Source organism: Delphinus delphis, chromosome 5 (genome assembly GCF_949987515.2).
Source record: "Delphinus delphis chromosome 5, mDelDel1.2, whole genome shotgun sequence".
NCBI classification, from domain to species: domain Eukaryota; kingdom Metazoa; phylum Chordata; class Mammalia; order Artiodactyla; family Delphinidae; genus Delphinus; species Delphinus delphis.
The window spans coordinates 53157050-53180702 of NC_082687.1; the positions used below are offsets into that span (position 1 = coordinate 53157050).

General features: G+C 34.3%; 1 long non-coding RNA gene across 1 annotated transcript; it reads left to right on the top strand.

Moving 5' to 3' along the window:
- Positions 1–17928: 17928 nt before the first annotated feature.
- On the top strand, positions 17929–20428 carry LOC132425422 (uncharacterized). The gene is made up of 3 exons (XR_009519436.1): positions 17929–18107; positions 19024–19336; positions 20302–20428. It is a non-coding gene; the product is annotated as an uncharacterized lncRNA (long non-coding RNA).
- The last annotated feature ends 3225 nt before the right edge of the window (positions 20429–23653 follow it).

Consider the following 23653-nt stretch of genomic DNA (forward strand, 5'->3'; position numbering starts at 1 on the left):
TAGTCTGAAATCAGGGAACATGATACTTCCAGCTTTGTCCTTTTTTTCTCAAGATTGCTTTGGCAATCCAGGGTCTTTTGTGGTTCCATGTATATTTTAGGATTATTTCTTCTAGTTCTGTGAAAAATGTCATGAGTATTTTCTTAGGGATTACATTAAATCTCTAGATTGCTGTGCATAGTATGGACATTTTAAGAATACTAATTCTTCCAATCCAAAAACACATGCTACCTTTCCATTTTTTGCATCATCTTCAATCTCCTTCATCAATGTTTCATAGTTTCAGCATTTAGGTTTTTCACCTACTCATGTAAGTTTATATTTTTGATGAGATATTTAAACAGTATTTTTTTCTTGCTTTCTCTTTCTGATAGTTTATTATTAGCATATAGAAAAGCAACATATTTCTTTATATTAATCTTCTATCCTGCAACTTTACTGAATTCATTTATTACTCCTAATTATTTTTTCATGGAGACTTTAGAGTTTTCTATACACAGCATCTTGTCATCTGCAAATAATGACAGTTTTACTTCTTACCTTCCAATTTGGATTCATTTTACTTTTCATGTTTTATTGCTCTGGCTAGGGCTTCCAATACTATGTTAAATAGAACAAGTATGCTAGAGTGGGCATCCTTGTCTTTTTCCTGATCTTAGAGGAAAAGATTTCAGCTTTTTACCATTGAGTATGATGTTAAGTGTGGGTTTGACATAAATTAAATAGTCTTTATGAATTCCTCTATACCAACTTTGATGAGAGTTTTTATCTCATCAAATAGGTGTTGAATAGGTGTTAAATTCTGGCAAATGTTTTTCTGCATTTATTGAGATCATCATGTGAATGTGATGTATCACATTGATTTAAAAATATTGAACCATCCTTGAATCTCTGGAATAAATTCCATTTGATCATGGTGTATGGTCCTTTTTATATATTGTTAAATTTGATTTGCTAACATTTTGTTGAGGATTTTTTCATTTATATTCATCAGAGATATTGGTCTGTAATTTTCTTTTTTTTTTATTGTCTTTGTCTGGTTTAGGTATCAGGGTAATGGTGGCCTCGTATAATGTATCGGGAAGAGTTCCATTCTCTTCAATTTTTTGAAATAGTTTGAGAAAGATAGGGATTAGCTCTTTTTTACGTTTGGCAGCATTCCCACTGTGAAGCCTTCTGGACCTGCACTTTCATTTCCTGGGAGTATTTTTTAATTACTAATGTAATTTCACTACTAGTGATCAGTCTGTTTCAGATTGTCTATTTCTTCCTGATTAAGTCTTGGAAGACTGTATGTTTCTAGAAATTTCTCCATTTCTTCAGAGGTTGTGCAGTTTGTTGGCATATAACTGTGCATTATACTCTCTTGTGATTTATTGCATCTCTGTGATATCAGTTGTTATTTCTCCTCTTTAATTTCTTATTTTTTTCAGTTGGGTCCTCTTATTTTCTTGATTAGCTTGGTGAAAGATATATTAATTTTGTTATCTTTTCAAAAATAATCTCTTGGTTTCATTGACCTATTTTGTTTTTGTGCTGTCTATTTTATGTATTTCCTCTCTTATCTTTATTATTTTCTTCCTTCTGCTCACTTAGGGCTCTGTTTGTTCTTCTCTTCTTAAAATTCCTTTAGATGGTTGATTAAATTTTTTTCTTTTAGGTAGACCTGTATCACTATAAACTTCCCTCTTGGAACTACTCTTGCTCTGATTTTCAAAGTTTTGTTTCAATTCTCATTTGTCTTGAGGTATTTTCTGATTTCTTTTTCCATTTCTTCATTGACCCATTTGGTTTTTAGTATCATATTGTTTAGTCTCCACATGTTTGTGCTTTTCCCATTTTTATTCCTGTAATTGATTTCTAGTTTTATACCATTGTGGTCAGAAAAATTGCTTGATATACTTTGTATCCTCTTAAATCTGTTGAGACTTGTTTTGTGGCCTACCATGTGATCTATCCTGGAAAATGTTTCATGTCCATTTGAAAAGAATGTTTATTCTGTTGTTTTCAGATGAAATGTCCTGTAGATACCTATTAAGTACAACTGGTCTAATGTGTCATTTAAGACGACTGTTTCCTTATTGATTTTCTGTATGGATGATCTGTCCATTGATGTAAATTATGTGTTGAAGTCTGCTATGATTATTGTGTTATTGCTATTTTCTCCCTTTATGTCCGTTAATATATGCTTTATATATTTAGGTGCTTCTGTATTTACTGCATATATGTTAATGAGTGTTATGTCCTCTTCTTGTATTGGTACCTTTATCATTATATAATGCCATTCTTTGTCTTTTATTATAGACTTGGTGTTAAAGTCTATTTTGTCTTATATGAGTATTGCTACCCCCACTTTCTTGTCATTTCTGTTTGCATGAAATATATTTTTCCATGCCTTCACTTTTAGTCTGTGTGTGTCTTTAGCCCTGAAGAGAATCTTTTGTAGGCAGCATACTGAATGGTCTTGTTTTTTTAATCCAATCAGCCATACCATGTCTTTTTATTGGATCATTTAGTCCATTGACATTTAAAGTGATTATTGTTAGGTATGTCCTCATTGTTACCTGTTTTTTGGTTGTTTTTGTCATTCTTCTCTGTTCTTTTCTTCTTTCTTTCCTTGTGGTTTGATGATTTTCTTTAGTGGTATGCTTGTGTTCCTTTCTCTCTAGTTTTTGTGTGTCTGTTGTAGTTTTTTTATTTGTGGTTACCATGGGCTTCCTATATGTAGACCTATAAATGTACCTACTTTTTTTTTTTTTTTGCGGTATGCGGGCCTCTCACTGTTGTGGCCTCTCCCATTGCAGAGCACAGGCTCTGGATGCGCAGGCTCAGCAGCCATGGCTCATGGGCCTAGCCGCTCCGTGGCATGTGGGTTCTTCCCATACCAGGGCACGAACCTGTGTCCCCTGCATCGGCAGGCAGACTCCCAACCACTGCACCAACAAGGAAGCCCTGTACCTACTTATATTAAACTGGTAGTCATTTAAGTTCAGACACATTCTAAAAGATATATATATATATATATATATATATATATATATATATATTTTTTTTTTTTTTTTTTTTTTTTTTTTTTTTTGCGGTATGCGGGCCTCTCACTGTTGTGACCTCTCCCATTGCAGAGCACAGGCTCTGGATGCACAGGCTCAGCAGCCATGGCTCATGGGCCCAGCTGCTCCGTGGCATGTGGGATCTTCCTGGACTGGGGCATGAACTCATGTCCCCTGCATTGGCAGGCAGACTCTCAAGCACTGCGCCACCAGGGAAGTCCAAAGATCTATATTTTTTTCTCCCCTCCCCTCCCTTTTTTTAATGTCTTATTTTACATCTTTATGTAATCACTTGAAATGTCAAAGGACTAAGCACTCCAATCAAAAGACATAGTGTTTATCCCTTTATTGATTATTTAGTTATATTTGATTTTACAATTCTTAGTCTTTTAATCATTGTTCTAGCTTACTTAAGTGGTTGATCCTCAGCCTTTACTATATATTTACCTTTACTAATAAATAAACTATATTTACCTTTACTAATAAATAAAAGTAGGATTTTTCCTTTCTTATAGACACTTCTTGCCATAGCCTATTATTTTTCACTTAGAGAAGACCTTTTAACATTTCTTTTAGGATAGGTTTAGTATTGATGTGCTCCTTTAGTTTTTGCTTGTCTAAAAATTTCTTTATCTCTCTTTCAATTCTAAATGATAATCTTTCTGGGTAGACTATCCTAGGTTGCAGGTTTTTCCTTTTCAGCACTTTGACTATATCATGCCACTTCCTTCTGGCCTACAAGGTTTCTGCAGAAAAATCAGCTGATAACCTTATGGGCATTCCCTTGTATATGACTTTTTTTTTCTCTTGCTGCCTTTAGAGTTCTCTCTTTATCCTTAACTTTTGCCATTTTAATTACAATATTTTTTGGTGTAGGTCTGTTTGCATTCATCTTGTTTGGGACCCTCTGTGCTTCCTGTACCTGGATATCTATTTCCTTCTTTAAGCTTGGGAAATTTTCAGCCATGATTTTGTCAAATACATTTTTGACTTTCTTCTCTCTCTCTCTTCTCCTTTTGGGACCCCAATAATGCAAATTTTGGTATACTTCATATTTTCCCAGCAATCCCTTAAGCTATTCTCATTTTTTATTTTTTTAAAAATTTTTCCTGTTCTGATTGGGTGATTTCCATTATTTTATCTTATAGATAACTTATGTATTCTTTGGTATCACCTTTGTCTTTCACAGCTGAGCTCTCCACTTGGCCACTCCCACTTTTGTCCTGGTGTGGAGCTGCACCACAGAACAAGTGGGGCCAGTTAAAGTGCTAGGTGTGGGTTGGGACATTGGTTGTAACATTCCTTACACCAGTGTAGAGCTGCATTGTAAAGTAAGTAGGGCCAAAGTGGCGGCTCAGCTCAGGCTGTGGTGTGCACCAGTGTGGTCACAGGAAAGTGGCCTGTGACTTATGCAGTTTCAGTCTGCCTTCTCTCCCCAATTTGGGGAATAAGCAAGTGTGTGCATACTCCTCATGAGTGGAGTCCAGGCTTCCCACAGTCCTCCTGTTAGTCCCACCAGCATTTCAACAAATCTAGGGGACTTGTCTTCCCAGTGCTGGACCCCAGGGCTGGGGCATCCAATCTGTGGCTCAAACCACTCACTTCTAGGAAGGGTCTCCGTCCATGTAATCTCCCTTTTTTTATGAATCTTCTCCCAGGGGCATAGATCCTGACCATATCACTTCTCTTCCCTTCCTATTTGATTCCATATGGACCTTTCTTACAACCTTCGTTGTGCAATAGTCTTTTTGCCAGTTCCCAGTTAGTTTTCAGTGAGAATTATTCCACATATCGATGTATTTTTGATGTGCTCATAGGGGGAGATGAATTCCACATCCTCCTACTCCAACATCTTCATCTCCTCTTGATTCAATTAGCTATTAAGTCCAGATATAATTACACACTGATAAAATCATATAGAATTCAGCATCAATACTACCCTTGTTCAATTTTGTATTGCTATAAGTGTTGAAAAATTACTATAAATAAGTAAATAAGATGATGGGAATTTCCCCCCCAATGTCATTCAATTCTCTAAATTAGTTCTGACAAAACTCACACATCAAAAACTATCAAAATCATAAAAATGTTAAATATATATTGGATGACAACTCTCTTAGACACTTCTTCTTTGTTATTTGCTAAAAGCAAAGAATTGAAAGTCATCTGATGTTCAAAAGGATTTTCTACCCAGTAAATAGAATCATGTTTTGTCTCAATTCTAATAAGGGTGCTAAAATGACTTTACCAAGACTTATCATAAAATTTTTAATTAGTGCTGCTGCATTTTCACTTAAAGGCAAATTATTTAACCCGAAAAACATAGAAAAAATTGGGAAAAGAAAGTACTGGGAATTGATGTGTCTGTTTCCAATTCAACATTTTTGGTAAAATGTTTTTGTTGTTGCACACTTTATTTTTTAATTTTTTAAATTTTAAAAACATTTAATTTTTTTCCATTGAAATATAGTTGATTTACAACATTATGTTTGTTTCAGTTGTACAGCAAAGTGATTCATATATGTACATACATATATATTCTTTTCCACACACTGGAAATAAATTTTCTTTAAAACTTTGGGATTCATAATTAGCATATTAAATCTGCCATTTAATTTTATTGGTAATGTCAGTCCATATTGTTATACAATTAAATCAGATTTATTTTTATTAGTATTTTATTGTTTCAAGAACACTGAAGATTAGTAGATAAAAACTACTATATATAAAATAGATGAACAATAAGGTCTTATTATATAGCCAGGGAATTATATCCAATATCCTGTAATAAACCAAAATGGAAAAGAATATGAAAAAGACTATATATATATATCTATATCTGAATCACTTTGCTATACACCAGAAACTAACACAACATTGTAAATCAGCTATTCTTCAATATATATGTATATAAAGGCTTGGTTAGTTCAGGTTTAAAAAAAAAAAAAAAGAGCAATGAAGAACAGTCAAATAAATTCAGACAAATGGTAGAAGTCTACAGTATTCACAAGCATCCTCATTATCACAGCTTCTCCTTTCCAGAATTTATAGAATTATAAGCTAATTGCTTAAACCTCAAAATTTTTAGGTACATTGAAAAAAGTATCAAGTGATTTGCAGTTCTAAGGATGGTGTATTTTTCAGCATTAAACTCTCTAAAGAGAAGACCATATTAAATTAATTTTATTATGTAATAGAGGGACAGGCCTTAAAGAAAAAGAAAAATGGCTAGATTTTTCATTTACTAGACCTCAGTTAGACTTCTATTTTCATCTTCTAGTCTAATCAGCAGTCAGTCCAGAAGTTTATGGATCATATTCCATGGACTCCCCAGAGTCTTCAAAGAGGCCAAGGGACTGGGAATGCAACAATGGAGTGAGGGGCATTTGGCCTCCCCTCTCTAATTTCAAATACAATAATTGTGCTTTTTTTTTAACTTTTCATTTAGGACAATTTTAGATTTACAGAATTATTGCAAAGGGGTAGTACAGAGAACCTCACACCTGGATACCTCACACTCAGTTTCCTCTATAATTAATATCTTACATTAATATGACATACTTATCATGATAAATGAACAAATATTGATACATTGCTATTAACTAAAACCCAAACATTATTTAGATTTACTTGGTTATTCTCTAATGTTGTTTTTCTGTGCCAGGATCCTATTCAGGGCATCACATTACATTTAATCACTGTGTTCTTAGGTTCCTCGTAAGTGTCAAAATCTTCTCAGGCTTTCTGTGTTTTTGATGATCTTGACAGTTTTGAGGAGTACTCAACTATTTTTTAGAATGTCCCTCAATTGGTATGTATGTGATATTTTTCTCATGATTATACTGAGGTAATGTTTTGGGAGAAAAAGACTGTAGAGTTAAGGTACCATTCTCACCATACTAACTATATGACCTATCAGTATTAATGTTCACCTTGCTCACCTGGTTGAAGTAGTATTTATCAGCTTTCTCCACTGCAAAGTTACTCTTTTTTTCTCCCTTTCCATATTGTACACTTTGGAAGAAAATCAGTCTGCAGCTCATATGTAATAAGCAGGAAATAATGCTTCATCTACTGAAAGGTGTAGTATCTACAGAAATTAGGATTACTCTGTGCGGGAGATTTTTAAATTCTCAACCATTTATTTATTTAATGATTTATTTAATCAGTAAGGGCTCATAGATAATTATATTATACTTTTGGTTATAAGTCAGTAATACTGTATTTCCTTGCTCAAATTGTTCCAGTTCTTCCATTGGGAGCTCTTTCAGTTCGCTTCTGAATCCCTTTGATATACCCCCATTATTGTAGAGTTGTTTTTATTTGCTTATTTGTTTTGAGCACTTTATTAATTTCTGGCACTACAAAATGCTCCAGACCCATCTTGTATATTCTGTGTCCTAGTTGTAGAATCAGCCATTTCTCCAAGGAGCTTTGCTTCCCTTTTTTGGAGAATGTTAATAGAAATCAAGATTTGGGTGCTATGTATGTTTATTGCTACTTGTGTTGTCATTGCTCCTAAGCCCTCTCAGCTAACAGAACAGGAGTTATATGTGTGTATACTAACCTGTGGATACACATATATTTATAAATATTTCTATAGGTCGCTATCTTAGCGATATTAAGTAACACATGAGTCCATACTGATGTCTCCAACAATAATCCATTAGACAGGAATCATAATCATTGTTATATTTTATATTTTATTGCCATTTTTATTGATTATTTATTTCTTTTCATTTTAAAAATTTATTTTATATTGGTGTATAGTTGATTAACAATGTTGAGTTAGTTTCAGGTGTACAGCAAAGTGATTCAGTTATACATATATATGTATCTATTCTTTTTCAAATTATTTTTCCATATAGGTTATTACAAAATATTGAGTAGAGTTCCCTGTGCTATACAGGAGTTCCTTGTTGGTTATCTATTTTAAGTATAACAGTGTGTACATTTATTAAATGTCAGACAATCTTGTAGAAGTATTAGTACACTCATTTTAAGGTAAGGAAACAAACTTTGAACTAAAATTCAAAGCTATGTCTGCTTGACTCCAAAATGTCATTCTTAGTCACTATATAACACTACATAAAATTACATATAAATAATCTCCTTCAGATATTACATATTTGATTACCTTTCAAAACATTCCCATAAACATAATTAGAGGGCTTCCCTGGTGGCGCAGTGGTTGAGAGTCTGCCTGCCGATGCAGGGGACGCGGGTTCGTGCCCGGAGAGGCCCGCATACTGCAAAAAAAAAAAAAAAAAAAAGAAAAAAGAAAAGAAAAGAAAAAACGAAAACATAATTAGATAATGGTGTCCAAGCTGACAATACGAAGGTTTCAAGCTCCATCCAGTCTCAGAGTCCTACTTTTGAAGCGACACTGCCTGCAAACCTATGAAGGTTAGATTTGTGAATGTTTTTCCTCTATAAACTATGTCATAATTGGTACTTGTTTATTATTTAAAGATGAAATAGCTTTGTTCAATCTCATCTAGGTTAATGTACATTTCGAGTGATATAATTAGGAAGGAATGTCCCACGTAAAACACATAGAGTCTAAATAAATGACTAATAGTTTTTGTAATGCAACTTATTCATAAGATAGGGTCTGACTGTGCTCTGTCCTGTTTTTCTCTATTCAGGGAGGAAGAGAACAAGCTGTCATAAATCTTATGGAGAAGATTCCTGTGCAACTTTGAGTATGAGAGAAAGAGGACCAGAAAGAACAAAATATTTCCTTGCAACTTGTATCCTCTTTATCTCCTCCCTTCTTCTGCTCCTAGTAGTATGAGTACCAAAATTCCTGAGCTTATTGGAAACATTTGTAAAGAAAGTAAGGTTCTTGGGGTTCTCCCTGGAGATTTTGATAAGATAGCCTAGACGAAGCCCCAGATTATGCATTTTTTATGAACACCAAAGGTGATTTAATGGCTGTGTTATCTATTGCTATTTCCACATGACAAAGATTAACTATTCTTGTTTTTCAAGTAACTGCCAGAGAGGTAAATTAGAGAGAGAGACAGAGAGATAATGACACTCCTTTTGTACTGATTGGATTCATATTTGAAAATGCAAAAAAATAAACAAATAAAACAAACTCAGTGGTTTAATATAATTTGAAAGGAAGAAGGAAGTTAAGTGAATTATACAACTCAACATTGGGCCTTTAGCCAAATGTACACTGTGTTTCAAAATAAAAGAAATGGGTAACTTTTCCAAGTACAGTTTGCCCAGTGTGTGAACTATTCACTAAGCTTAAACAATTGGTGTAGATTCAGTTACATTGAGAACATTTTTGCTCATTTCCTGGGTAATTATTCCTTCTATTGTGTAAGAGCTAAATTTCTAAGTAGATTAGTATGTGTGAATACTGTACTCTCCCATTGTTTTGCCTGAATTGTTCTTAATGACATACTTTGGGGTCTTGGGTTTGAAGCACATTGGACCTCTGCAAAGAATCCAAAACACAAGGAAAGTAAACCAGAAAAAGACAAAAATATAGTAAATAGATATAAAGTAAAATCTTTTCATAGCTGCCTACTGGTTCAGGCATAGTATTTGAGTGGTCCAAAAGTTCTATCCCAATATCTGAATTTTCCACCTCCAGCATGAGTTTACTTTTTTGGAAGTATAACAGACACACAGAAGTGTACAAATCTTAAGTATCCAGATAAATTTTCCCAAGTAAACCTATCTGGGTAACCATATCCATATCTCAAGAAACAGAATAATATCAACATACAAGAGCTTTCCCCTCTCTTGTAGCCACTTTCAGTCAGTATTTCCCACAATGAAAAGCACAATCCTGATTTACAAAATCATAGATTTGATTTGTTTTTTTTCAAATTTATATTAATGGAATGATACAGGTGGTCTCTAACTTTCTGACTTTTTTCACTCAACATTATAATTGGGAGATTTAGCCATGCTGCAACAGTTGTATTTTTTTATCTCTATATAGTACTCCATTGTTGAAATATACCAATATTTATTTGCTCTTGATGGGCATTTGAAGACTTTCCTGTTTGGTTTTTACAAATATTTCTGCTGTGAACATTCTAGTTCATATTTTTGGTATATATATATATATATATATATATATATATATATATATATATATATATATTCAATGCAGTTTCCTTGAGTTCAACCTAAGGGTTAAATTGCTAGATAATATGATATGCACAGGTTTAAGACATACCACCAAAGAGTTTTCTAAATTAGTTGTGCTGATTAATAACTACACTAACAGTGCATGAGAGTTTTAGTCCCATATTCTCCCCATCACTTAGTATTTTATGTAATTTCATTTTACTCACCTTGGTAAGTTGTATTATGCTGTGGTTCTAATTTATATTTCCCTGTTGATTAATGGAGTTGAGTAACTTTTCATGTTAATTTGTCATTTTAACATCCTTTTTTGTGAAGTGCCATTTCAAATTTTTTGCTTGTTTTTCTATGTGCTGGCTTTTAAAAAATTAATTTGAAAGATATATGTGTCTTTGTGTATATGTGTGTGTGTTTATACATATTTATGTATATGTATATAGGTGTACAGTATATACATTCTGTAAGTCCTTTTTGTATTATCTGTATTTCAAATATCTTCCCTGATTCTGTGACTTGAGTTTTGGTCACTTTATGGTGTCTTTTGATATTCTTGGTCCAATTTATCATTTTTCCTTTATAGTGAGCATTTATATCTTATACAAGAATTATTTGCTTACTATCAGGTCATTCCAATGCTCTAGTTTTTTCTAAAATATTTATTGCTTACCTTTCACATATAAATCTACAATCTGTTTTTATTGTAAGACTCCAGATATGTTTTCCCCCAATAAAGATACCCAGTTGACCCAGTACAATTTAAAGTTGACACTTGAACAACATGGGTTTTGACTGTATGGGTCCACTTATACATGGATTTTTTTTTCCGATAAATGTAGGCAGTTCTACACAAATCATGGTTGGTTGAATCCATGGATTAAGGACTGTGGATATAGAGGGCTGACTATGGGACTTCAGCATCCACTGATTTTGGTATCCACTGTGGGTCCTGGAACAAATCTCCCTTGGATACCAAAGGATGACTGAATTAAAAAGACCAATCTTTCTTCACTGTACTGAAGCCAACTTTATTATAAATCAGTGCCTCATATATATGTGGGTCAGTTTCTGGACTCTATTTTATTCCATAGGTTTATTTTTTATTATTTTACCAGCACCACACTGCTTTAATTCATATAACTTAATAATCTACCTGAATATCTGATAGTATGGCACTTTCAGTTTCATTTTCATCAAGATTGTCTTGATTATTGGCCTTTTGCATTTCCATATACATTTTAGCTTGTCAATTTCTATTAAAAAACTGCTATAGGGCTTCCCTGGCGGCGCAGTGGTTGAGAGTCCGCCTGCCGATGCAGGGGACACGGGTTCGTGCCCCAGTCTGGGAAGATCCCACATGCCGCAGAGTGGCTGGGCCCGTGCGCCATGGCCACTGAGCCTGCGCATCCGGAGTCTGTGCTCTTCAACGGGAGAGGGCACAACAGTGAGAAGCCCTCGTACCGCAAAAACAAAACAAAACAAAACAAAACAAAAACTGCTATGATATGTATTGGGATTGCATTTGATGTATTGATCAATTTATGGAGAACTGACAAGTGTACAACACACATCCTTTTATTTGAGATTTCATTAATTTACCTTAAGATTTTTTTTCAGTCTAAACATCTTACACAACTATTTTTTTTTTAATGTGACTATTAGCCATCTGTATGTCTCCTTCAGAAAAATGCCTATTCACGTTCTCTGCACTTTTTGTTGTTGTTGTTGTTGTAGAGCTGACACTAATATAATATTGTAAGTCAACTATACTTCAATTAAAAAATAAAATAAAAATAAATGAGAAGACTATATTAAGAAAATCTTATACAACTTTTGTTAGATTTATTCCTCTATATTTTATCTATATTAATGTCAGTTTTAAAAATATCTGTTTAAAATTTAATTTCTGTTTTTAGTGTATAGATTGATTTTTGTTTTTAATGTTAAATACAAAGATCTTACTGAATTCATTTATTAATTTTAATAATTTGTACATTCTGTCAAGTGTTTTACACACACTATCATGTCCTCTATGAATAATAACAGATTTTAATTCTTCCTCTACAAACTTTATTTTTCTTTTTTTCTTACTGTGCTGTCTAGGACATCTCATACATTATTGAATAAAAGTAGTCAGTTGAGCACTCATGTCTTTTTCTCAGTCTTTCCCTCTTATTTAGGTTTGATCTTCTGTTCTTTTCAAGTAACTCAAAGCAATTTTCAGAGCCACTGTTCTCCAGGACTCCATACTCTCTTCCATCCCTCATCAAGTGATTCTTTTTTTTTTTTTTTTACTTCTTTATTGGAGTATAATTGCTTTACAATGGTGTGTTACTTTCTGCTTTATAACAAAGTGAATCAGTTATACATATACATATGTTCCCATATCTCTTCCCTCTTGCATCTCCCTCCCTCCCACCCTCCCTATCCCACCCCTCTAGGTGGTCACAAAGCACTGAGCTGATCTCCCTGTGCTATGCGGCTGCTTCCCACTAGCTACCTATTTTACGTTTGGTAGTGTATATATGTCCATGCCACTTTCTTGCTTTGTCACAGCTTACCCTTTCCCCTCCCCATATCCTCAAGTCCATTCTCTAGTAGGTCTGTGTCTTTATTCCTGTCTTACCCCTAGGTTCTTCATGACATTTTTTTTCTTAAATTCCATATATATGTGTTAGCATACGGTATTTGTCTTTCTCTTTCTGACTTACTTCACTCTGTATGACAAACTCTAGGTTCATCCACCTCATTATAAATAGCTCAATTCCTCATCAAGTGATTCTTAAGATGAAAGTTTTGATCATTAATTTTCAGCTTTTTATTTTCCAATATATGTATTCAGATATAATTCACTTGAAAACTTCTTTATCTGAACCCTACAACTTCTGAAGTGCCATGTTTTATTAACATTTAGTTTAAATATATGTGTTAATGTCCACTGAAATGTTTTATTAGATTTCTAACTTAATTCCACAGCAATGATAGAATATATTCTATCAAGTTTCATTCTTTTTATGTTTACTGACATTTTCTTTATAACCAATCAGCCAACCTTTGAAAGAAGTAAATCTCACTCTGGCAAGACTCTAAGAAACCCAGTGGGAAACAATAAATAGAATGTCAAAAATAAGTGAAAGTAGGAAAAAGTTCTCAAGACTGAGGTCTATCTATGGCATAAAAAAAAAACTGAAATAGACCTATAATATAACTATATCAGACTTCCATAGAATCAAGGGGAACCACAAGCAACTTCCAGCTATTTCAAAAGTGGAAACTTTGTAGAAGAAATTACAGAATGCAGTCTCTACCTTGTATCATCCTTAATTTCCAGAATCAATAAAAAAATTACTAGTCATTGAAGAAATATGAAAATGTGATCCATGATCTAGAGGAAAATCAGTCCTTATAAAAAGACTCACAGATGACTCAGCTCTTGGAACTAACAGCAGGGCCATGATTAGGGTGAGACAAATGATGTGCTTAAAGTACAAACTTTCAGGAGGCAATCATTCTCAGCGTTGTGCAAATGTAGGATCAAAACTTTAACAAACTTGGGACTTCCCTGGTGGTACAGTGGTTAAGAATCTGCCTGCCAATGCAGGGGACATGGGTTCGATCCCTGGTCCAGGAAGATCCCACATGCCACGGAGCAACAAAGCCCGTGCTCCACAACTACTGAGCCTGCGTGCTGCAACTACTGAAGCCCGCATGCATAGAGACTGCGCTTGGCAACAAGAGAAGCCACTGCAATGAGAAGCCCGCACACCGCAATGAAGAGTAGCTGCTGTTCGTGGCAACTAGAGAAAGCCCACGCACAGCAACGAAAACGCAATGCTGCCAAAAATAAATAAATAAATTATAAAACAAAAAAAAGTTTAACAAACTTAAGAATGAGAACCTCCTTAAATATTGTGCACTCAGCACCTCACTTGCATTGATGTAGTCCTAGCCCTAATTATCTGACAAGGGCTTATAAATAACTATTTAAAAAATGCTAAAGAATTTACAGAGAATGAAGAGTATAGTGGATGAAAAGATGTGAAATTTCAGGAGAGGTTTCAAACCAAAGAAGAACCAAATAAAAATCCTAGATCTGAAAAATATATGAATTAAAAAAATATATGTATGCTGAATAGACTTAAAGGTGGATTAAGCACTACAGAGGAAAGAATCAAATGCAACTTGAATGCATTCAAGTCTAAGGATATTGAAACTGATACACAGGCTGATAAAAGGGAGCCTCAATAACCTGTAGAAAAATATCAAGTAGCATAACTTCATAGGCAGAAATCTTGCTCTGAATGATTATGTGAGTAAGAAATAAGCTCCTTCCTTGTTCAAGGTTTTATATTTATGGATTTATTTGTGTAATAGTTTAATTTTATGTGTTAACTTGACTGAGCTAAAGAATGTCCAGATAGCTGGTAAAACATCATGTCTGTGTGTATCTGTGAGAATGTTTCTGGAAGAGATTACATTTGAACTGATAAATGAGTAAAGATCGCAAGGGAGGCATCAACCAATCACGACTGTGGAATTCCTCAGCCTCCAAAATCTCAAGCCAGTTCCTATAATAAGTTTCTCTCTCTCTTTCTTCTCTGCATCTACCAATGGATATATATCTTTCCATTGATTTTGTTTCTTTGGAGAACGCTGTTGAGTACAGTTTGTTATTACCTTTATCAACAGACACATCCAGTACTTAATGTGGGCAAGAGAAGTTCTGTGGAATGTTTGAGGGCATTTATCTCTGGCTCTCCATCACATCACACCCCATCAAATGATTCTGAGAAAACTAAGCTTTTCAAGAAAATCTTTTCAGCTTAAAACAACCATAGTTGGCTTACGTTCTAGCAAGTAATGATAAAATTTAACAATAACTATAATGAGAATATGCCTTGTTCTAAGCATATCTACCAATTCACAGGTTTATGTATTTTCTTAGTTATAGAATAATTTCATTCACATAGAATGTTAGCCACCATGGCTAAAAATCAAAGTCTATAGAAATTCAGATGAATCAATCTCCAGCTCTAAATTATTAGGAAAAGAAAATATAGACAACATCATATTATAATTATCAAACTTACTAAGAGACTAGATCTTAATTATTCCCACCACAAAAAAAGAAATGATAATTATGTGATGTGATGGAGGTGTTAACAATCATTACAATGACAAATACCTTACAACATATAAATGTGTCAAATTGACATGTAAACCTTAAATTTATACAATGTTATATGTCAAATATATTTCAATTAAAAAAATGAAAGGAACTAAAATATGTAAACTCAGATTTACATATTCACACACCTGATGATCTATATCTGCGTTTCTATCTCTACAGACTGTGGAAATAATTATTTTCTTAACAAATATGTCATAGAACATATTGAAAGCATTTGAGGCCTTAAGTTATTTTCTTAAGTAACAGTTCCACAGTGAAAACACGACTTCTATTCTGAAGAAAATTTAGACTGCATATAGAAATGAGGAGAAAAAATGACTTATTTAATAAACAAACATCTACCTATCTCACACATAGTAAATTCATGACCATTTCCTTTATCTCTATTTCTTTCTCTTTCAACAATAGTTCATAGTTAGAATTATCAGAACATCTGAAGACATGCAGAAATATCTTCAAAGAAAATATTCTTCAAAACTCTAACCACAACTTTTTCAGGTTGTCACCATCTGTCATATACCCATCGTTTGTCTCCAATAACTGGCTACTGACTGTATCCACTTCATTATTTTTGTTATTACTTGCAATTTCTCAAATTCATATCTTAGACTAAATTTTTTGCTTTTTTATTGATAATTAATATAATGGGTTTACAAGAATAACAGTGAAAACAATTTGAGAATGTCATATAGTTCTTATAGTTTATAGATGGGCATTTATCTGAACCCTTTTGCTTGATGGTCCCAGAAGAGCTGTTTGATCCTTTATTTTATCCCAAGAATGAAGCTCCTCAACCATATCCTTTTCTTCAGATACTTTTCTTCATAAATCTACTTTTCTTTAATATGAGGTTAGGATTAGATTATAGGTTACAAAAAGCATCCCTTCAAGGATTTAGCAGTAGTAAGAACCAAGAAATATTTTAACTGTAGAACTCCTTCCAACTGCATGATTCCCAGTACAATAGTGTTTCTGATGCTTTTTAACTAAGCACAGAAAACACATTCTCAGGCTGGGTTTTGCCCTCTTTAGCTTTGACCAAAATCTCAAAATGTAAAAACTGACTGCCAGGGTAGCAGAGGATGTGAATAGGTGAGCATTGCCCAGCAGTAGTGGCATATTCCTGAGATTTCCTCAAAGTGAAGGTAGCTTGGTTGTTTTCATTTTGAATTATTATTTATTCCTTTACTCACTCTGTTCATAAAAAGTTTGAGAGAATGGCTGTCATATTCTTCTCATTGCTACTCTCTTCTCCTGGGGGTAAGTCTGTACTCTTTCTTAAGGGATAAATTCTGTCTGACTCTGAGGTTGACTGAGACCTGAAGTCATATTTTCCAGCTTGGCCTCTATCAATAATAATGGTAATATTTTGGCTCTACCTTCAAACATTTGAAGGTAGAGCCAAAATATTTCTTAATATTGTGCAGAAGGTGGACCAGGAAAAGTAGTGTTAATAGGTCTCTAAAGGACCCATTTGTGTTTGGGCTGAGAACATTGAAAAGTAAATCAGAATTTTTATATAAAATATACATGAGTAGAGTCTTTTGGTATGGGAAGGGCATTTGGTTCTCTTCCTTAAACTTTAGTATAAAGGGAGAGAATCCTTGGTGCTTTAATAAGGATTATATCGAGCCAGTCTTGACCCCTGCAGCCTTTGTGAGAGGCTTTATATCAATCTTATGGTATAGTGGTCTTGGAGGTAACTAGCTTATGCATGATTTAACCTTAGGTGAGTGCTTCTTTTTAAACAAGGTCTTGGACAAAGGCGGTGTTGTCATCAGAATGGCCTTGGGAAGAGCCAGGAAAGGACCCAAGGCAAAAGGCAGCCAAATGAGTGGCCTCAGGGGATGCATTCAGGTCTGCAAGACAGAATTTGTAGATGCCAGCAGAACTTTCTACTATGTCTTAATAAAGTCAAAGATTTAATTGCTGGCACATAGGATCTTAGCAAATTATAGCCCTAAGGCCATGTAGCAGGCCCTGCTTTTCCGCAACTGGAGCTGCTGAGGGCACACACTCCCTATAAGGGAAAGAGTCCTTAATGCCTTTTAGTGATTGGTCGGCAGAACAGTATTGGCAGTTTCTAAACTGCAAAGCAGTTTAGTTCCCTGTGTGTTACAGAAATCAGGTTTTAGCAGAATATAGACAACAGTATAACCATTAACCCCAATTTTATTCTGTGCTCAGGGCCATGGAGGAAGCTGTAGAAAGGCTAACTTTTGGACCCATCTGATGCTGAACACACACTCAAGGGATACCCATCTCCCATGACATGACCTCAGATGGGCTACTCATTTGTTTAACCAGAGCACACTTAAATAGATTCCTCCACATGCTCGCTTCTCTCCAATATAGCAAGTCTTGAGTGAAAACTAACGTCTTTCTGGGAGTTTGTTCACAGCCAATTTTGAGTTCACAGGTCATACTGTGATGGTTAATTTTATGTGTCGACTTGGCTAGGCTATGTGCCCAGTTGTTTGGTCAAACATTAGCCTAGATGGTGCTGCAGAAATATTTTGTAAATGTGATTAACGTTTCCAATCCGTTGACTTTAAGTAAAGGAGATTATCTTTATAAGAACAAGAAACTAGGTTTTTATGAGAAGGAATTCTGCCTCAGGACTGTAACATAGAAACTTTGCCCACAGTTTCAGCCTGCCACCATGCAGATTTCAGACTCAGGACTGCAACTTCAACTCTTGCTTGATTTCCCATCTGCCTATGGATTTTGGACTTGCCAACCCCCCAAATCATGTGAGTAAATTTCTCAAAATAAATCTCTTTACACACACCCACAGTCACTTGTACCCCTCCACATATATGTATATATGCACATATGTGTGCCTATATTTATATTATTGGTTTTGTTTCCCTAGAGAACCCTGAAGGTTCACATGGTATCTGGATATGTGAATCCTTATAATCTAACTGGCACCCTAGAAAAGTTAAAACTAGGAATAATTTCTCCTTTCATCAAATGCCATTGAGTTTATGGTATAATCATGATGCATGTTAAGTACTGGGTTTCAGAAGCCCAAGTTGCCTGGAATAAATGCTTTAGGGAATAGCTTCTTTTCTAACTGTGGTGGCATTGTGGTATTTTTGTGTCTTACCACCTCTTTGAAATTTTTAATGTAATGCACATCAGAAACTTGTCTTAGATTTTCTGAGACCCTGAAGAACCAGGCCTGTCTAATGATGAAAATTTTAGGCTGCAATTGCTGAAAGAACTCCTTTTTCTACTAAATTACTAAGAACCCATCTGGCTATGACTGAGGAGAATTAGAAATTGAAATAAATACTTTGGAATATAAACATCTATTTCTCAAGGGCAAGAAAATTTTATTTTGATATTTGGTTTCTTTGGACCTGAAGTTGTAATGGGATTTAACGTTTAACTGTTAACTTCCTTTAGGAATTTGATAAACGAACTGAAAATGTAGTCAAATTCGCAATATCCTTATGCTATTAGCATTAACTTATTAGAACTTTTTGCATTTTATCCTAATTATATCATATAATTTCATTGCAGAATCTCTGATAATCTATTTTAATTTGCATGACTGGACAAAATTTGGTTGAGAAACATAATAGGAAATAAACCATAGAATGACCTTTGAGTTGACTTAATTAATGTGTTGTTTTGAGTCATTTCACCATTTTTTTACAGGCAAAATCTAACTACCCACTTGCCATCCTGGAAGGATAAACTAGTCTTGGAGGAATGACCTTGCAAAATTGATACCAAGACAGTCCTGATTAAACTGCTGAACTCATTCCTCAAGGGCAATGACCTTACCCTTCATTGATCATAGTTCAATGGTCAAACCCAGTGAATAAAGAGAGCAAATACTGAAAGAGTATTGGAGAGAGGAAATCAGAGGTTATCATGGGAGCCTAGGACTAGACCTGAGACATCTGCTGATGATTTCCAGAAAAAATCCTGGAGAAATTTAAGGGCAACTGAAGTTTTTGTACAGTAGGTGAAGTGAAAACAGAAAAAATAGTGTTTTCATAATGTGTGCATGACTCCATCTTTACCCCTATGTTATTGTGACCTAAAATGAGCTTAATTTATACTTATAGGTTTCATTGTATTATTTTTTACTTAAATAAAAATGACTACCAGAATGACATGCAAAGTGGCAAGCCCTTCCTAGTTCACAGGAAATAATGAAGTTATTTTAAACAAATTGGTTTTCTTCTCCCTACATTGAGGACTTCATGTTTAAAATGTATGAAGTCAAGTGTCTGCTTGTTTGTGAATCTCTAAAGCAGGAATTTACTTTTGAAAATGAGATGTTGATTATTGTGTGCAATTAAATGGTAAACTAGAATTTCATGACTGGAACTTGGCTTTTGAGGTATTTTGTTTAGACAGCAGAATTTTCAGTGCTGTTACTGGTGTTGGGGGTTTTGTGTGTTTGATCATTACTTTTTAAAGAATTTCAATATCTTTAGCTAGGACAAAGTCTCCAGTTCAACATAAGCTGACCTACAGCCTCTTGTTGATTTATGCATTTATGTGACTTGGCTAATACCCAAAAAGCATTTTAGTTTCTGCTTGTCCAGAAAAGTGTCATCTAGATTCTTCTCTAAGATATCTGATTTCCCTCAAAGCGATATTTTCTGTTTGCACAATTTGGTGTCAGATTTAATCTTTTATTTGAAGCTGAAATCTATTATTTTGTTAAACTATACAAAGTCTTCTCTGTTATCATCAAACACACACAAGCACACACAAATATAAAGCAAATAACAAATTTCAAAACAGCAAGGTACAAAAGTAAAATGAATTTAGTCTTTAGATACAAAACAACCCTCAGGTTAGCATCTGGATGCTCCCAGTTACTAGCTACATGACCTCAGCCATGGTGACTTATTGAGTGGAGCAAATTTTAAACTTGGTGAATTTAAATTAAATTTTTCTTACTTTCCCTTTTCCTAGCCTTGAAAGTTCCAACATCCTACAGTGAAAACTGAAGATATCTGAAGACCTTACTTAGTGATTAATGCCTGTCTTTTGGGTGTTTTAAATAATAAGCTTGCTTTAACTAGTGGCTACCAGTGGGGAGAGGGAAAAGAGGAGGGGCAATATAGGGGTAGGGAGGAAAAGTTTTATTAAGGGATTATATGAAATCATGCATGTGAAACTTTTGAAAATTGTAAAGCACTATAGAATTTAAAGAATCTTTCATTCAATTTAAGTAAGTAAATAAATAAATAAAAATAATGAGATTGTTTTGAAAGCAGTGAGGAGTCTTTCCAAGAGAATGGCTTGTGACTGGATGCTATACATTTTTTGCTTAAGAAGATGTCTGAAAAGTTTTCTAGAGCAAGTCAGGGTATACGTAGATAAATAAAATACATCTGCATAAGGGAATATATATATATATATATATATATATATATGTAAGAATTTCAAAATCCTTAACAGAAAATTGTGTCTAAATATTATTTATTTTGAAAAATGAATCAATGAAAGAACCATATAGAGAATATTCCTTATAATTGTTCTATCAAATCTCTGTCATATGTACACTATGGAGTGCAAAATTAAATATGATTAATCTGACATAAGGTACACTTAAAACACTCAAAAAAAAGAAAGAAAGGAAAGAAAAGAGAAGACAAGAAAAGAAAAGAAAGAAGAAGAAAAAAGAGAAGAGAAAAAAAGAAAAGAAAAGAAAAGGAGGAAAAACACAGGCATGCCTAGAACTGGGAGAAAGTTACAAACTGCCTTAGACAATACCTTGTTTTGTAGCTGTGTTGATTCTGCCCCATTCAGTTATCCAGGTGTGTTTAGTTCAAAGCATTTACTCAGCAAAATTTCCCAGGTAGTGAGAACATTCTGACGTGAGTGATAATGAGATATCTCTGTGATGTGGTTGCCAAAAAAAGTAACACGTGGATCCTGTAAAAGGTAAGTGAAACCCAAAGAAATAAACAACCGTCTAATTTTATGTTTCATGGCTTGTCTGTTATACACAAGACAATTCTTAGATACTGAAGGCCAATAAGATAAATTGGTTATTCTTTTTTCTGAAGTGAAAATAATCTTGCTAAGTACAATATCACTAAAGAGGTATGAATTATTTTCAACCTGAATTCATGCATATTTTCTCATTTTGTCCTGATTTTGAAAGATCATGTAAAATAATTTACAAAGTCATAATACAGTTCAATAAGATATTTTTTAAAAATTCTAAAATGGAAAAAAGTTTCTTCTTTCTTCTTTCCCTCTAAAATTTCCTTTCTCCCACAATATTAGTGTATTCTTATACCTTTCATCTCACTACACATATGTTGAAAAAAATCTCAATAACTTTACCATATTTCCAAATAATTTTGAATTTAGAATCAATGCATGAAAATCTTACAAGCAATAATTTGGACAATCCATTTTTTTTATTTTAAAAATGCTTATTCAATATTTTTATACATCTTTATTGGAGTGTAATTGCTTCACAATGCTGTGTTAGTTTCTGTTGTACAAAAAAGTGAATCAGCCATAGGCTGATATCCCCTATGGTATATCCCCATATACCCTCCCTCTTAAGCCTGCCTCCCACCCTCCCTATCCCACCCCTATCCCACCCCTCTAGGTCGTCGCAAAGCACCGAGCTGGTCGCCCTGTGCTATGCTGCTGCTTCCCACTAGCTATCTATTTTACATTTGGTGGTGTGTATATATATGTCTATGCTTTTCTCACTTTTCCCCAGCTTCCCCCTCCCCAGCCCCCATGTCCTCAAGTCCATTCTCTATGTCTGCGTCTTTATTCCTGCACTGCCACTAGGTTGATCAGTACCATTTTTTTTTGATTCAATATATATGCATTAGCATACAGAATTTGTTTTTCTCTTTCTGACTTACTTCACTCTGTATGACAAACTCCAGGTCCATCCACCTCACTACAAATAACTCAATTTTGTTTCTTTTTATGGCTGAGTAATATTCCATTGTATATATGTACCACATCTTCTTTATCCATTCAGCTGTTGATGGACATTTAGGTTGCTTCCATGTCCTGGCTACTGTAAATAGTGCTGCAATGAACATTGTGGTATATGTCTCTTTTTGAATATGGTTTTCTCAGGGTATGGGCCCAGTAGTGGGATTGCTGGGTCATATGGTATTTCTATTTTTAGTTCTTTAAAGAACCTCCATACTGTTCTCCATAGTGGCTGTATCAATCTACATTCCCACCAACAGTGCAAGAGGGTTCCCTTTTCTCCACACCCTCTCCAGCATTTACTGTTTCTAGATTTTTCGATAATGGCCATTCTGACCAGAGTGAGGTAAGAGCTCATTGTAGTTTTGGTTTTCATTTCTCTAATGATTAGTGATGTTGAGCATCTTTTCATGTGTTTGTTGGCACTCTGTATGTCTTCTTTGGTGAAATGTCTATTTAGGTCTTCCACCCATTTTTTAATTGGGTTGTTTGTTTTTTTGATATTGAGCTACATGAGCTGTTTGTATATTTTGGAGATTAATCCTTCGTCCGTTGTTTCATTTACAAATATTTTCTCCCATTCTAAGGGTTGTAGTTTCATCTTGTTTATGGTATCCTTTGCTGTGAAAAAGCTTTTAAGTTTCATTAGGTCCTATTTGTTTGTTTTTATTTCCCTCTCTCTAAGAGGTGGGTCAAAAGGATCTTGCTGTGATTTATGTCATAGAGTGTTTTTCCTCTAAGAGTTCTATTAGTTCTATAAGTTCTGGATTTACATTGAGGTCTTTAAACCATATGGAGTCTATTTTTGTTTATGGTGTTAGGGAGTGTTCTAATTTCATTCTTTTACATGTAGCTGTCTAGTCTTCCCAGCACCGCTTATTGAAGAGGCTGTCTTTTCTCCATTGTATACTCTGCCTCCTTTACCAAAGATAAGTTGACCATATGTGCATGGGTTTATCTCTGGGTTTTCTATCCTGTTCCATTGGTCTATATTTCTGTTTTTGTGCCAGGACCATACTGTCTTGATTACTATAGCTTTGGAGTATAATCTGAAGTCAGGGAGCCTAATTCCTGCAGCTCCGTTTTTCTTTCTCAAGATTGCTTTGGCTATTCAGGGTCTTTTGTGTTTCCATACAAATTGTAAAATTTTTTGTTCTAATTCTGTGAAGAATGTCATTGGTAGTTTGATAGGGATTGCACTGAATTTGTAGATTGCTTTGGGTAGTATAGTCACTTTCACAATACTGATTCTTCCCATCCAAGAACATGGTATATTTCTCCAACTGTTTATGTCATCTTTGACTTTTTTTATCAGTGTTTTATTCTGAGTACAAGTTTTTCACCTCCT